Source organism: Leucoraja erinacea, chromosome 5 (genome assembly GCF_028641065.1).
Source record: "Leucoraja erinacea ecotype New England chromosome 5, Leri_hhj_1, whole genome shotgun sequence".
Classification (NCBI taxonomy): domain Eukaryota; kingdom Metazoa; phylum Chordata; class Chondrichthyes; order Rajiformes; family Rajidae; genus Leucoraja; species Leucoraja erinaceus.
Genome location: NC_073381.1, coordinates 37535620 through 37546146, shown reverse-complemented (window position 1 = coordinate 37546146; position 10527 = coordinate 37535620). Strand labels below are relative to the sequence as shown.

General features: G+C 43.3%; 1 pseudogene; it reads left to right on the top strand.

Moving 5' to 3' along the window:
• Positions 1–4828: 4828 nt before the first annotated feature.
• On the top strand, positions 4829–9297 carry LOC129697652 (protein FAM110C-like; annotated as a pseudogene).
• Positions 9298–10527: the final 1230 nt, after the last annotated feature.

Here is a 10527-nt window from a genome sequence, read left to right as displayed (position 1 = left end):
TAAAGCGATATCAAACAGTAAAGTACTTAAAGGGCAGTCCTGTCTAGTACCTCGAAAGAGCCTGAAAAAAAGAGGCTCTCTGATTATTGGTAAGTACAGAAGCCTGATGTGTATGATATATCTGCTTGATCCAAGAAATGAATTTTGGACCAATCTTAAATGTTTCTAAGGTACACAAAATTGCTGGAGAAACTCAGTGGGTGCAGCAGCATCTATGGAGCGAAGGAAATAGGCGACGTTTCGGGCCAAAACCCTTCTTCAGACTGATGGGGGGTGGGGGGAGAAGGAAGGAAAAGGGGAGGAGGAGGAGTCCGAGGGCGGGCAGATGGGAGGGTGGGAGGAGACAGCTAGAGGGTTAAGGAAGGGGAGGAGACAGTAAGGCCTAGCAAAATTGGAAGAATTCAATGTTAATGCCATCCGGACGCAAAGTCCCCAGGCGGAATATGAGGTGCTGTTCCTCCAATTTCCACTGTTGCTCACTCTGGCAATGGAGGAGACCCAGGACAGAGAGGTCGGATTGGGATTGGGAGGGGGATTTGAAATGCTGAGCCACCCGGAGGTCAGGTTGGTTATTGCGGACTGAGCGGAGGTGTTCGGCGAAACGATCGCCCAACCTACGCTTAGTCTCCCCGATGAATGTTTAATTAAATGTTTCTATGTTTCTGTTTCTATGTTTATATTTCTATGTTTCTATGTTTATTTCTATGTTTCTATGTTTACTATGTTTATGTTTCTTTCTTTCTATGTTTATGTTTCTATGTTTCTATGTTTCTGTTTCTGTTTCTACATTTATATTTCCATGTTTCTACATTTACATTTCTATGTTCTATGTTTCTGTTTCTATGTTTCTATGCTTATGTTTCTATGTTTATGTTTCTATATTTCTATGTTTCTATGTTTACATTTCTATGTTTCTATGTTTGTTTCTATATTTCTATGTTTCTATGTTCATGTTTCTATGTTTCTATGTTTGTTTCTATTTCTATGTTTCTATGTTCATGTTTATATGTTTCTGTGTTTCTATGTTTCTATATTTATCTTTCTATGTTTATGTTTATGTTTCTATGCGTATGTTTCTATGTTTATGTTTCTATATTTCTATGTTTCTATGTTTCCATTTCTATGTTTCTATGTTTGTTTCCATTTCTATGTTTCTATGTTCATATTTCTATGTTTCTATGTTCATGTTTATATGTTTCTGTGTTTCTATGTTTCTATATTTATCTTTCTATGTTTATGTTTCTATGTTTATATTTCCATGATTCTATGTTTCTATATTTATCTTTCTCTGTTTATATTTCCATAATTCTATGTTTTTATGTTTATGTCTCTATGTTTCTGTTTCTATGCAAAAGGTTCAGAGGTACAAAAGGGTGCAACTCTTGGTTGGGTAGATTGCATTGTAGCCTAGACTTTGAAGAATAGTGGGCGGCACAGTGGCGTAGTGGCACAGATGCTGCCTTACAGCGCCAGAAATCCTGGTCCGATCCCGACTATGGATGCTGTTTGTACGGAGTTTGTATGCTCTCCCTGTGACTGCGTGTGTTTCATCCATTTGCTTCGGTTTCCTTCCACATTCTAAAGATGTACAGGCTTGTAGGTTAATTTGGCTTCGGTAAAATTGTAAAAATTGGCCCTAGTGTGTAGGATGGCATAAGTGTGTGAGGTAATCACTATTTACCGCAGTCGGTGGGCCGAAGGGCCTATTTTCGCGCAGTATCTCTAAACTCTAATGTCTAATATGTCTCTGAAAATGAAGATCAATGAGTATCACAGATAAAATAAAATTATTTCTATCTTAGACTGTTCCCTGGACACCATCAGTCTCTAGCAGATAAAATATACCAATGTCAACACAGATTAATCATTCAGCTTCAAAACATTAAATAGATTTCTTAGATCAGACTGATCTGCAACAGGGACTGGTTTTCTCAATACATTTTAGGGGAAACTAGATATTAGTGAATCCAGAACATTATCTGGCCCTGTAAGGACTGATACTTATTTGAGAGTGTGTTTTACGACAAACTCTTCAATGCAGACATCATTGTGTACAGTCTTTTACAGTTTTTTAATCATTTGAAATTTACGTCACCCTTGATAAACTAACTTCTTTTTGCCTTCCAAACCTTTATTTTTTCAACTTTACCTTTCCCAGAACTTTGTAAAATTATATAGGTTCTCAAAGTTGTCATCATGGTAATGTATTGTACGGGGTCCATGGCATGGCATGGCATCCATCCATGGACTTAATAGCAGAAAGTCTTGTCTGGTTATAAAGACTGGATTCGGAGGATTTAGTTAACCTTCTGACAAATATACGCAAGGTGATTTTGAAATTTTTCTGGAGAAATTTGCAGAGTGTAAAGACCATAAATTCTGAGCCAGGTTTCTATTTCAAATATGATTAGGCAAATAGGATTGAATTTATATTTATTTACTGCCTTCTCTCCTCCTCAGACCATAAATATTTAAATGGCATAAAGGCAAGGCATCTCACTAGAGGTCTGTTATTGGGAAATCACTTGCATGCTGTTTGTTCATTTTGATGCCTTGCGCTACCATAACTGTTTTTGCTCTATTATTTATTATAAAAAATCAAGGCTTTTTTTTCTGGGGTTTGTGCGATATGACGTGCTTGCCAATAGACCAATACAAATTCAGACAATTTACATCGACATTTCAGAGGGAGCAAATTTGCTCAGATGACCAAAATCAAAATCGGTTCAGTAGAAATTACCAGAGATTTAATGGGATGGTTGATTTCACATTCTTCCCGTTAAAGAAAGTATTGAATGTAGTTCAGTCTATTGTGTTCACAGCTTTGTGTAGATGTTAGGGTTCTTCTTACTGTTTCATACTTTATCCATGTGGAAAGAAGAGATGATTATCTATTCTGTGAACATTTCAGTCTCCGGGCAATTATCTAGTGCTGAAAACATTTTAATACATTTTAAAACTTGCAAGATATTAAAATTATTCGAGCGTCTCTGTTCCAAAACTTCCATTATGTGAGATGCTAATCAAAAGATCTGGGGTCAAGTACTACTCTATAAGCTTGATCACAGATTCGAAACTGATGCAGGCCCATATGAAGCTTTTCAAAAAGGGAGGTGGCATGACAGGATTACAAAAAATGTATGTGAAATAATGTGCACACAGCGCACATCACGACAGCGAAGCCCCTCATGGCCGGGGTCCAGCTCTGGGGTTTTAGATGCTCTCTGGTGCATTCTGAGCCTTATTTTGAAGCACTTTTGCACCAAATTTATGACCAATATTTAAGAAATAATTTTGGTTGAGTCAAGAGTAATGAGTGGGTGGAATGGGATGATTGGGTGGAATGGGATGATTGGGTGGAATTGGACGATTGGGGTCATTGTTGTATACATTTTTTTAGTTGTACTGTTGCAAAATGTTATAAAGGAGCATGCAAAAACAGCAAATAAAATACTGTATGATTTTGCAGTAAAGAAAATCTTTTTTAGAAAAGGTTTTGTGTGTTGATTTGATTGCTTGTTACTGTTAGACTGTATTAGTGTGCGCAGTGCACCTTTAATGGTCCTCCTGACCTAACAACTTCACATCACATCAATTTCAACATGGAATAGTGATGTGAATACAACATTTAGTTTGACTTCAATTTCCATCATGAAAATTGAAGTTAAACTAAATGGTGCATTTACATTACTATTACCGCTTTCAAACTATCCTATTTTACTGTCATACTATTAGGTTACTATTACAAATTCTAGTTCCATGATGACATAAACAAGTTCACAAATCACATTTTGAATTCTCAAACATAATGTGATTGTGAATAATTGCAGAGCTGCCAAGTTTCTCTGAACATTTCTGTATTTTGATGGCTGAAAATCAGTATTTTGTCGGGGAAATTGGTATTTCTCACATAAATGCAATAGAACGTACTACAAAGAAACTGGATTTTTGAAAATCAGTATTTTGCACGCAACCTCATGTATTCTCAAATATCAGTATGGAATACTGAAAATCAGTACTACTGAATTGTGAAACCATTTTTGAATTGTGAATTTATTATTCTTGATTTTGATTCCATAACATAAAAAAATATAATAACATAAATTTCACAATTCATCATATAGTTTACCAAACAATCAAACATGCTGGCATAATGCTGCATAATCATTCAGGTGCTCCTGGTAAATGTCACATTAAGGTGAGTAGCATGGTAAGTACAATTATCAAAATTCACCCAGTGTTACTATTGTTGAGCCATGCTGACTAGCATGACTGGAATTAGTTCTTAGTTTACTGTCACTCAGCACTCAACATGCTGGCATGATGCTTCAAAATCATTCAGGTGCTCCTGAATGTATATTGCCATTTACCACTACTTCTACTAATGCAAGGGCCTCGTTGGCCTTAGTCTATATGCCATCCCTAGTTCCACAAATATAGCACCGCAGACCAGCTTATCTAGCAGTCCTCAGTTTGATAATGTTGTCAAAGCATGTGTCTTTCGCAGTACACTGATGTAGGTGGCCCTACTTCTACCTCTTCTTGCAGTGCCCCATTTGGTCTCCCAAAGTGTAACTTTATCTTTAATGGCAGTCCACAGTTTGTTAACGCTGTCCAAGGCCTGTATCATTCCGCAGCTAGTACACTGATGTAGGGTGCCCGACTACTGCCTCTTCTTGCAGTGCCCTGTTGTGAGGGGATTAGCAGACAGATCAGGGTTCCTCTCACAGACTTTGAGAACACTCTTGGCAGACCAGCATATAATGCCATTTAGCCATAAATCAAATTTTCCTGTTCCATTTTCCGAGAATGTAATTGTGCAAACCTAGTCACCACTTTGTCCAAGTTATGGGCAAAGTAATAGTGAATGTGCATTAAGGCGAGTGCAGACAGCCTGTCATTGCTCATGGAAGTCCTGGTCTTTGCTTCTTCGCGGATGTGAAAAAGTGTTTGTCCTTGTTGGCTGGATCAAAGTAAGATGCCGAAAGAGATCGTGCCCACTGCAAGCATGCCGCCCGAGGCGAGCATCACTCTGCCGCTCAGGCTCATGACCAATGGTGCCGGATACCTCTGCAGTCAAATGGAGGGGGATAGATGGGGTCAGCAGAGCGCCGTGGAGAGACTGGCTGCCGACAAGGCCAAGTACTTGAAGAGCCAGACGGCGAGGGGGTGTAAAGTGGAACCCAATGGTTTGGGCAGCTCTGCCTCCGAGGAAGGCAGCGAGGCCAGCAGGAACATGAAGACTTACCTGGCCCCAGCTGGGGCTCCCGCCTATTATTGTTCATCGCTCCAGCTCCAAGAGGCAGCTCAGGCCCGACTCGCTGGTCATATACTGGCAGAAGTACAAGTTCATGCAGGGAGCGGCGGCCACCAGCAGCACTCGCAGTTTCAAGGGCAGTGGCAGCTTGGCCCAGCGCCTGCTGCCCGGATCTAGCGGCTGGGGCGACAAGCAGCAGAAGTCGGCAACAAGAGCAGCAACGTCGGAAGGGGGAGAATTAGCAAAGGGTACAGAGACTGCAGCACCCCAGGGTGCCCAAGTAATCACACCAGCAGCACTCCATGGAGAAACAGCAGCCTCGCCAGCAACACCCCAGGGTGCACGAGTAACTACACCAGCATTACCCAAGGGTGCACAAGTAACCACTCCAGCAGCGCCCCAGGAAACACCAATACAATACAATACAATACGGTTTATTTGTCACATTGCACATAAGTGCAAGTGAAATGAATATGTCAGCAGCGGTACAATTATAAAGAACACACACAAAAACACAATAAAAATTTAACATAAACATCCACCACAGCATTCATCACTGTGGTGGAAGGCACACAATTTGGCCAGTCCTCCTCCATTTTGCCACCCCAGCAGCATCCCAGGGTGCATGTGACTACACCAGCATTACCCAAGGGTGCGCAAGTGACCATTCCAGCAGCTCTCCAGGAACTACCAGTCGCCATGCCAGCAGCATCACAGGGTGCACAATTAACAATGCCAGCAGCGCCACGAGAAGCAACAGCAGGCCACCCCAAGGAGCCGCTCAAAAGGCTGGTTGGTGAAGGCGAATTACTGCGCTCACATTCCGACCTCAGCTGCTGCTTCTCCCGAGCCTGCTCGAGCTTGGACAATTTCCTCGAGCACTGCGGACTCGAGACCGAGGTGATCGAGAACCTGGCCAGGGAGAAAATAGTCGCCTTCGAAAGTCTAGCCCTCAGGTTTTGCAGCGTGAAAGGCCTGTCCCACTTGGGTGACATTTTTGGCGACAGCCTGAAAAGTGGTTCGGTCTTGACGTGGCATGATGCGTTATGAAGCATGAAGTGACTCCCTGTCGCCCCTGAATCTTGGAATGTTCAAAATCTAGGGGCAACATCTGGGTGTCTCATCTTGTCGTGCTCCCTGTCACACGCTGACATATACTGTCCTGCAGGTGACGACCGGTTAGGGTTAGGGTTAGGGTTGTGGTTAGGGATCACAGATTGGCTATACAATATTCTTCCTACAATGCATGAATTTTAAACATTAATATATTAAAATTAATACATTAAAATTAATTGTGCAAATGAAAAAAATGTCTATCTAGTTTTATTTACAGATGTATTGGTCCGCTTCCAGATCCAATCACTATCTTTTACTTTTCACGGATGGATTCTGCCCCCGCCGGGGGCCCACGCCTCCCTCCCCCCCGCCGCGGACCCTCGCTTTCCCCCACCCCCCCCCCCCCCCCCCCCCCCCCGCGCCCCCCCCGCCCCCCCCCCGGCCCAAGCATATGACCAGCGATCTCCCGCACACTATCCCACACGCTAGGGGCAATCTATACAAACCTGTGCGCCTTTGTCATGTGGGAGGAATCTATATCCCTAGCCCTAACCTCAAAGGTTCAAAGGTTATTTTATTAGTCACATACACCTAGGTGTAGTGAAATGTTTCTTGTCAATGCAGCACATAAAGAAAGAATACAGACATAACAGTAATAAAGAAATTTAAACTTAAAAACATCCACCCACAATGGCTCCCACTGTGGGGGAAGGCACAATGTCCAGCCCCCATCCCCAGTTCACCCATAGTCGGGCCTATTGAGGCCTCCGCAGTCGCTTCTACGGAGGTCCGATGTTCCAGGCTGTTTTCGCCGGGTGATGGTGCTCTGGCGTCGGGAGAGTCCTCACAGCAGCTTGGGACACCTGGAACGGCCGCCTCCTTACTCGAGACCGCGGCTTCCGAAGCCAACAAGGTCGCGCCGGATGGAGCTCCACCACTGGCAATCTCGGCGAGAGATCCCAGGCTCCGCGATGTTTCATCGGCGGTCCCAGCTCACCGGAGTTCCAGTGCGGCGGCATCGCCCGCTCCTCAATAGCGTTCCAGCGGTGTGCCGCCGCCACCGATGCCGGGGTACTGGGTGGTCCCCACAGGAAACGTCACCGAAACCTTAACCCTAACTCCAGGTTGATAGGCTTGGTATAAACATAAATTGTCCCTAGCGTGTGTGGGATAGTGAGTGGGCTATCGCTGGTCAGTGCGGACTCAGTGGGCCGAAGGGCACTGTATCTCTGAACTAAATGTGACACTGGAGCCCCAGGGGTTGGACTCGAACCCCCAATGCTCTGCCGGCTCCTCATGGGAACTAAACTGTTGGGCACGAGTTGTCCATGAGGCAGATCTCTCTTCCAATGGTCTCTCCAAACCCCCAGAGGCAGCGGGCTTTTCAACTGGCCACTGAGTCTAAATACCCACCACCCATTTTGATGCAAGGTGACGAGGCGGGGGGTGTGGAGGGAGGATGGGGGGAGGTGTGGGGTGTGGTTCCCAAAGTCTGCATTTATCCCATAGTCACTAAAACAGATGATGAGGTCTTTGTGCAGTACTATTAGTGGGATCTAGCTGCCACAGGCAGGGTCCACAAAGGGGGGCGTCGGGGAAAGTGGAGGGGGGGTTGGAGAATGGGAGAAGGGAGGGATAGAGGTAGCAGATCGGATTGGACTTTTCAATCAAACAATCAGTTTTATTAGTCACTTGTACATAAAGTGCAAGTGAAATGAATTTGCCAGCAGCGGTACAATGAAAAAGAACACACAAAAGCACAATACAAATTTAACACAAACATCCACCACAGCATTCATCACTGTGGTGGAAGACACAAAAATTGGCCAGTCCTCCTCCATTTTCCCCCGTGGTCGGGACCTCAACCCTCCTCAGCCACCGCTGCGGGCGTCCAGATGAGTAGACAAGGTAAAAGTCCCGATAAGTCCTGAATCGGTGCCTCCCCACCGGAGACCGCGGCTTTAGGTTGGTGTAGGCCGCAGGCCGGCGGTCGAAGATTTAAAATTCCCGCCACGCCGAAGCCAGAAGCACCGCAGACTACAGGGCCGGCGGTCAGAGCTCCCCTCCAGGGGTGCCAGGCGAGGGACCCCGCTCAGGATGGTAAGTCCCTGCGGGGTCTCTCGGGGTTTTTTTAAACTCTGGACAAAAGGGGGGTGCGACCGCAGCCATCAACCCCCCCCCCCCTTCGGATGGCCATGTGTTGATCAGTATAGTTGTGAGAGAGTGTCACATTGTCAGACATACAATATTCTTGATGAGATGTCAACCCAAGACTTAGGTTCCTACATTGTAACTTTGAGGAGAATGTGCGTAAAACAATCATCTTTGTTTGTTGGTGATAAACCAGAGCAATGCCATTGAGTGCCGATGTTGAACTCCCAACAGTCAATTCCATCGACTTCACCAACCTCCAGCTGAAAATGTTATTGGGTGCAACCTTCCCTCCATTGACTAACTGTGTGCTGCAAGAGCCAGGAAGTGAGCGGGTAAGATAATCTCTGACCCCTCTCACCCTGGCCACAAACTCTTTGAATCACTTCCCTCTGGAAGGCGACTCCGGACTGTGAAATCTGCCACAGCCAGACATAAAAACATATTTTTTCCACGAGTAATAGCTCTACTCAATAACCAAAAGCCTGTAGCCTCCTTTTGCTCTGGTATTTTATTTAAGTCACATATTTAATCAACAATGTTTTATTAGTAATGTTTAATATTTTATGTCTCTTTCTTAACTGTCACTGTATGTCATGTTGTCACTTGTGGGTGGAGCACCAAGGCAAATTCCTTATATGTGAATGCTTGGCTAATAAACCTATTCATTATTCATTATTCATTCAGGAGTGGATGTTCCAGCAGCTCCTGATGGAAAGTGGCCAAAGGAAATGTTCCTTTATGCAATTCCCCAGTGTTCTGACCAGTATTTCTCACTCAACCAATACATACAAGCATACAATCTAATCATTATCTCATTGCTGGTTGGTTGAAACAGCCATGTACAAATGAAAATAGACACAAAATGCTGGAGTAACTCAGCGGGTCAGGCAGCATCTCTGGAGAGAAGGAATGGGCGGTGTTTCTTCTTCAGGGTCTCAATCAGAAATGTTATCCATTCCTTCTCCTCAGGGGTGCTGCCTGTCCCGTTGAGTTACGCCAGCATTTTGTGTCTATCTTTGGTGTAAACCAACATCTGCAGTTTCTTCCTACACATGGACAAATTAATTATCATAATTCATGTCAGAGACCCATACATCAGAAGGGATTTTGCTTTCTGTAAAGCTCCCTGGTATATTGTGAGGTTGTTAAATTTGCTCTCGAAAGATCACCTTTTTAAAAATAATCAATTGGTAGCGCATGGCTAAATCTGAATTACCAGGAACTTCTTAAGGCAACTCCATTTGCTGCATTTAATAAATTCTTAAGAGAATGATTTATTTTCATCCATTTCATATTTTTTATCGACAGTGAAGTGTTTCATGATTTTTAAACCAAAATGCTATTTTAAACATTTGAAATAAAGGTTGCATGTGTGAATTCTTCCATGCTGTAGTTTTAGCATGTAAGTCCAGCCTGAACTGCTTCCTATGGATGATGCCAATATGTACACATTTATTTTATTTTTCCAGTTTGGCTTCAATTTTTCTAAAATAAACAAATGGTAATATAATTTAAAGTGTTCTCGGAAGCAGAAAAAACAAAGGGAAGCGATAAATAATAAAGCTGACACAAAGCTTTTCAAGAATCATTTACAAAATATTTCCAGGTTGGCAGTCAAAATTATCTAGGATAGAACATGTCCTTCTTCAAGTCGTAGAAATTAATAAATAAATCAGACGATTTATGTACTTCAAATCATCAGATTCAAAAACACTGTTTAATTCTCATTGCCATATAGAAAGATACTGTTACAATTAAAAGGACTGAGTGTCCCTTGCTCACAGAGCTTACGCTGGCATTAACTGGCAGATAGTGGCAATTATTTATTTTCCTTTATTATTTATTATGGCCAAATGATCAAAAGCTGAAGAAGGGTTCCAATCCGAATGTCACCTTTCCATGATCTCCAGAGATGCTGCCTGACCCGCTGCGTTTCACCAGCAGTGTGGGTCCTTGTTTTGTAAACCAGCAACTGCAGTTCCTTTTTTCATCATCAAAACTCAATCCAGATTTCTGAGCAATCTAGTTTTCATCCGGTGAAGAGGGCTCCTTATCTCGCC